This window comes from Biomphalaria glabrata, chromosome 11 (assembly GCF_947242115.1).
Source record: "Biomphalaria glabrata chromosome 11, xgBioGlab47.1, whole genome shotgun sequence".
Taxonomy (NCBI): Eukaryota; Metazoa; Mollusca; class Gastropoda; family Planorbidae; genus Biomphalaria; species Biomphalaria glabrata.
In genome coordinates, this window is record NC_074721.1 from 4953725 (window position 1) to 4960637 (window position 6913).

The following is a 6913-nucleotide window of genomic DNA, read 5'->3' on the forward strand; positions in this document are numbered from 1 at the left end:
CATTGCCAGTGACAGATCATTATGGAGACAGCTTGCCGCCCAATGCGCCGAACGGCGCGGGAGGACCTAAGTCTAAGTCTAAGTAAGTCTAACTGTTGTGAGACGAAAAGTGAAAAAGGTAATTTACAGAACAATTTGGTACGCGGAACTGTTTTCATTAACAGAAGGGGTGAAGGCGAGTAACTGGCGCCTAAACCAGCTTCGGGCAGGAGGGACTCATTAGCCATGGCTGGCTAAAAGAAAACTCTGAATTTACGGGAAGCGTGGTCGAGAGGCTAAGTGCGCTTGAACTTGGCTTGTCCCTTCTACCTAGAAGGGGGCACGAGGTTCGACACCCGACACCCGACACTGGTCCACAAATGAGATTGGACCAAAGCGCTCTGAGCATGCTATAGGCATGAAAGTAGCGCTATATAAAAGCTATAATAATAATTTAAACCTCTGTTCCCTTGCAACTAGACCCAAACATTGGAAAGGTTTTGTGGGTCAACCTTAAGAAAAATAAGGAACCGGAGATAGGCCTACTTAGGCAATTTACAGCACACAGCGCTACACCCTGTCAGATCCCAAACGACCGTTTGCAAAGAATTACATAAGAAGTTATAAATTTTTATAACTCTCACCACCGATGTGACCTTGAACTAACATTATTAGTGTATAAAAGAATTACATTAATTGAATGTGAAAATTAAAGTCACGACCTGCTTAAATGAAATCCATTATCGAAGACCCCCGTAGACATCTCATAGACCCCAATTTGTTCCCCCACTTTCGTAGACCCCTTAGAAGTCTTCGTAGACCCCTTGGAGTTTATATAGACCACTTTGGGAATCACTGATCTAAATTTTCTAGAGCATAGCAGAACCAAAATTATAATGTTCCTTTTTATAAAACGAATATTTTTTTTCAAGAGTCACTTTGATAATTGTACTTTAGAAATTGTATCACATTTTTGGAAACTTCTTTTAAAAATGTCTTAGCCCTATGGATCAATAAGTCTTAAATCACTTGAATATAAGGTGGGCCAGGGCTCAGCCTATAATCTATGCAAATTTATTAGCAATATTCAACATTTTTGGAATATTTAGGTAATAAAGTAATGCAGCTCGGAAATTGTAAAAAAAAATAATTAAAAAGTCTGTGTTTTATTTTTGGAAAGTCTTCATTTGCAACGACAATACTAGTTGATCACATTTCAGATATTAAATAAAGAAGTTAGCCATCTTAACTTATCTTATACAATACAGACGGCATTTATACTTCCGAATGGCGAGAATATCGTTAGAATTAAATCTCTCTATATATAAACCTCTTAGGTACTCACTAAGAACCGGATTTGTCAGATTCGCAATCTCACCACCTCTAATTGCAAAAAACCGAACTTTTGTATTTTATTTTCGGCATTTCGCCCAAATAGCCGCAGCCTCTAAAGATTATAAAGCATTAGAAAGATAGTACGAAAATTACATATTTTGAAAGTAAATTCTTTCAAAAGGGGTGAGATAAACGATAACAATTAATAAAACCAAATTAATATTTTTTTATTCAGAGAACAAAATGCCAAAATAAATGTAGAAAAGGGAATGGGAATGTAGCAATCAATGGGGGCCTTCCATAAATGGATATTTTTCTTTAGGCCTGAAACTGATGGTATGAAGCAATGTATGCAGTGTCTAATACCGTACACTGCTTGCATTAAGATATAGGTTTAAAAAAACAACAACAACATATTAGCACACTAACCATAGAGAAAAAAGGAAGGTGATTTCAAGGTCGAAATGTAATAGAGATTAAATTGAGAATCAACGGGTCCAAAATATAAGTGCGTGTATGTGTCGGGGGCGCATTAGGAAGCGGGTCTTTCCAAATTAAGTCATAAGTCTATGCCGAAGAAGTTACGATACGCAGGTTAAAAAAAAAATGGGGGTTCAAAAAAAAAAAGAGATAGAGAAAGAGAGAGAGGAAAGAGAGAGGAAAGAGAGAGAGAACGAGAATGTAACATACAAGGGTTAAAAAAAAAAAGAGTATGTTAAGTTGATCGTTAAAATGTGGATCGTTTATTAAAAGCAAAAAAAAAAGGAATGTTCCGGCCATTATAAACAATATAAAGGTAGGGAACAAACCTACAGACGTAGCCGGTGTGTACTGCTGGTAGGCTTTATCTACACGATAAGGTGGAATGGAGTTTCCTCCCTTAAGTTTGTTTTACATTATAATGAATATGTTCATGTTTATATTGTTTTTAGAAATGGAAAATGCTGGTACTCCAAAGGGGCGGTAGGACCACAGTGATCCTATTCATTTTTGAAATTACGTTTGGATTTGTAAGATAAGGGCCGTATGAATGCCACTAAGGCACGTATTAAATTGTTAAAGGTTTTATGGTATTCTCTTACAAAAGGATCCTTGAGGGACGTATTATAAAACATTTTTTACAGACTCTATTAGGGCCAACTAATTTAATGTAACACATTTCCTGAAATTATGTAGCAACCTACATCCGTAGACAGTGCTACGAGTGGACTTCATCCTTTTAGGACCTACACACTAAAAATCAAAATAAGGCCTAATTCTTTATAAGGATATGGTGTTCACTGTATGCATATGTAGGCTACAGCTAAAAATAAAAATATGGCCTATATATATTCCTTATAAGGATATGATGTTCACTGTATGCATGTGTAAAGCTATCGATACGTTATCAAACTTAGCATAATGATTTTGAGGACAGTTAGACCTAGAATCATATAATATACATTTTATGGGCAGGGTGGTATAGAAAGGCCCTGGCGATTTTGTCACACAGTCCGCCCATGTTTAGAGTCAGAAATATTTGTGTATTATGAGAAGCATAGGCCTACATTACAGTTTTTTTTCTAGTAAGCCTCCAGCAGCCCATAACGATGGAATTCCTGGAATAGAGTGAATGAAACGTTACTGGTCATGCTTCACTGATTTTGACAAACTGTTGGTACACTTGCCAACGTCATAACTTCCACCGATATAGTCTGAGTTAGTTTCAGGGGGTCTCGCCAGGAATAGGTGGCGGCCTCCCGCAGGACTTAAAACTTTTTTTTTTTGTTTAGAAGAAATAGTGAAACTTGTGCCCAATGATATTGTTGGAGTACACTAGCCTGACTAGGTTCTAAATAAATTGCGTAATTATATTTTGTCGTTTTTTTATTTTATTTTATTGGGGGCTAATAAATATATTTCGCTTAGGGCCTCCAATTATCTATGGCTGGCCCTTGTCTCACGTTGTAGACTACATTTAGGGCCTACATAAAAAAATACTTTTTAAAAACTTCGCTTATGTACTGAGAGACATTACGATTACATCATATATTTTGAATCAACCGTAAAATCAATCAACTGAAACTTTCCTCGATACATTTTCAAACGCAATTAAAAATAAAAAAGGTCGGCTAGAGTTGGAATTTGAATCCATGATGGAAGCCAGCGTGCTTTGCCATTGAACTACTCAAATACTTTTGAAAAATTCAAGGTTTTAATACTCCATTGTTAGTTTTAAATTTTATCATACAGAAAATTCAATCCACTTTCCGTGAACAAATTAATTGATTAAATGATTGGTTAATTTTTCGTTGGCTGCACGTGTTGTCATCGACACTGAACACTTGTGCATAATTTCAACTTAGTTCGGGAAGGGGAAGTGCGAGAAATAACGTGTACACGATTTTGACCAAACAGAGTGCATTGATAGAAGCTCAGTTAAAAGCGAACACGCGTTTTCTTCATAAAATAGAGTTCGACCTGCCCAACTCTCAAAATCTGGCAAACACTTGAAGCATGCAGCTATTTACCAAAGCTGTAAAAGTGCGCGAAAGTAAGAAAGTCACTGGCTTTGTCTACAGAAATGTTAAACCTATATAGACCTTCTTAAACAAAATATCATATGAACACCGTTCTAAAAATATCATATGAACACCGTTCTAAAAATATCATATGAACACTGTTCTGTGTTTAATTTTGTATCGTGGTTGTCGATTATGTTACTTGTGACATTGTTTAGATGATCAAGAAAAGACAACGTTGATTCCCACATAACGCTTACGAAAGGGATCACCGCCAACACAGTAAGAAGTGTAGGTGCTCTGCTGGGGCTGTTAGAACAAGGTGTCTGAGAAACTGGGACGTCGCAACCTGTGGGATGTGGAGACCAATAGCACAAACCTGTGATGTGGTAACGAGCCATTGGTCTTCACAACCCACGGCTTACGACTTTGTAGCAGGGACGGACTCGGTGTCAAAATCGGCCCGGGCATTTCTATAAAATTCGGCCCACAAATTCTCTATCATGTGATGGGCATCCATGTCTAGGTGTCTCAGTTATTAAAAATCATTGTTAAGTTTGATAATGTATCGATATGCATGCATACAGTGCATAATAAGCAATATAGCGTCTTTTTAAATCAGCAATTATGTAGGCCCTAAAAAGATGAAACCTACTAGTAGCACTGTCTACAAAGTCTACGTTCTACATTCTATTTTCGGAAAATGTGTTTGATTAAAAGATTACACTTTTATGTCTGTGAAAGACTTTTTGTTTAAAAACGACGCTCAGAGGGCCTTTAATAAAATAATAATAATAACATAATAAGGATATGTGGCATAGTGACTTCGATCAGGCATTTCGGTGGCCCTACCGGCCCATTTGGGTACCGCCCCACCGGGCATTTGCCCAAATGCCCATATAGCCAGTCCGCCCCTGCTTTGTAGGTAGGCCCTCTATGACAATAGGTCTCTGACGGAGTTTGTCTTCTGTCACTGGCCTGAATGTCAGTATCTAGATGTCAGCGTGAGGTTTTAGCAATGTACTAGGCCCACACTACCCTTGTTCTTAAACGTTCATTTTATTTTGATAAATTGCGGGACTTAACACGACTTAGCGATTTTGATGCTTTAGGATACATTTATGTTTGTACCACATTCAACGGATCACTGATTCCTACTCATATAGTTTGGTGTATGAAATAAAATGGTAGGTGTACCGTGGTGTACCCGTCAAGGTCTCAAGAAATGTGTAGACAAGAAGTTGACGTACACATTGGTTTTGCGAACATTCACGCTTTAAAACAGGGAATTGGTGAATATGGACGGTATTTAATAAGAAATGACAAGTCTTTTATTTCCGGTTCGGGATGTTTCGATTTGAAAACTTTAAAAAAAGGAAAAAAACACACTTATATTTAGGATTCATCAGTTTTAAGCTTATGTGAAATACTTTAAAGAATCTATTACTGAAAATAAATTATGTGTGCCTTAGTAGTTTGTGCTCAATCTTTTCGTGATTTTATCTAAAAGTAGTACAGAGCAGGGTATTTATTTATTTTTTCATGTAAAAAATATCTCCGGCAAAGTTTGAACCATTTCGTCACCCGATATAATTTCTGAAATTATTATGACTATACACCATTGTAACACATTAGAACTGACTTATTTTATACAATATTTTCCATTATCAGTTTGATTCAAGCAGTAATCTTATTAAAAATCGTCTTGCATAAATGTTTGTCTACACGTGTAAAAAATGCTCCCCTTTCAGACCTTTCGATCTATAGGGCAGATAATGTTAAGGCCATCTGTTTCTTTGGCCAATGGTTCACGAGCAGGGCATCATATGGCCAGCACAACGACCAACCGCCTTTACTTTCCCCAACTAAAGTCAGGTACCCATTTGAGTTGGGTGGACTCAGGTGCCCTAAAAATCCCAGTCTTCATCAAGATTCGAACCCAGGACTACAGGTTCGGTGCCAAGTGCTTAACCACTCTGCTACTGCGCAAGTATGAAAGAAAAAGTGTACCCATGGGGGAAAAAGGTCCCTTTCTTGCATAGTATAAAACCACTCTCGGTCAGGAATTTAGTCAAAAAAAAAACCATTGCATTTCGGAGTATGGGATTTTTTTTTTTAAATTGTAGTAACCTAATGAAACACTACAAGAATATATGTCTTAATCTTAGGATCTATTGAACAAGAATGACAAAACAGTTTAAGATAACACAGTACACACACACACAAGCTGACCTGGACACCAACACATTTTGACACACATGAACAGATCAATTCACAACACACAACAAGAACATAAATGCACAACAAAAATTAAAATCAAGGATTTTAAGGACAAATATGTTGTGTAACAATGATGTAAATATTGTAAGAGTCGGTCATGTGTAACTATTGTACAAGTCAGTCATGTAAGCATAGCAGCATCTGTCAGTCATGTAAGCATAGCAGCATCTGTCAGTCAAGCAAGCATAGCAGCATCTGTCAGTCATGTAAGCATAGCAGCATCTATGTCATGTAAGCATAGCAGCATCTATCAGTCATGTAAGCATAGCAGCATCTGTCAGTCATGTAAGCATAGCAGCATCTTTCAGTCATGTAAGCATAGCAGCATCTGTCAGTCATGTAAGCATAGCAGCATCTGTCAGTCATGTAAGCATAGCAGCATCTGTCATGTAAGCATAGCAGCATCTTTCAGTCATGTAAGCATAGCAGCATCTTTCAGTCAAGCAAGCATAGCAGCATCTGTCAGTCATGTAAACATAGCAGCATCTATCAGTCATTTAAGCGTAGCAGCATCTATCAGTCATGTAAGCATAGCAGCATCTGTCAGTCATGTAAGCATAGCAGCATCTGTCATGTAAGCATAGCAGCATCTGTCAGTCATGTAAGCATAGCAGCATCTTTCAGTCATGCAAGCATAGCAGCATCTATCAGTCATGTAATTAAAATATGATTCAGTTATGGCTGAGTTAGATGCTTGTGTTAAATGACATTCCATTTGAGCATATTCAAATTAAAACTTTTAATTCAATATTCACTGAAAAAAAAAAAACAACTATAGATCTAGATAATATAGTCAATATAAGATGAATAATGCAACA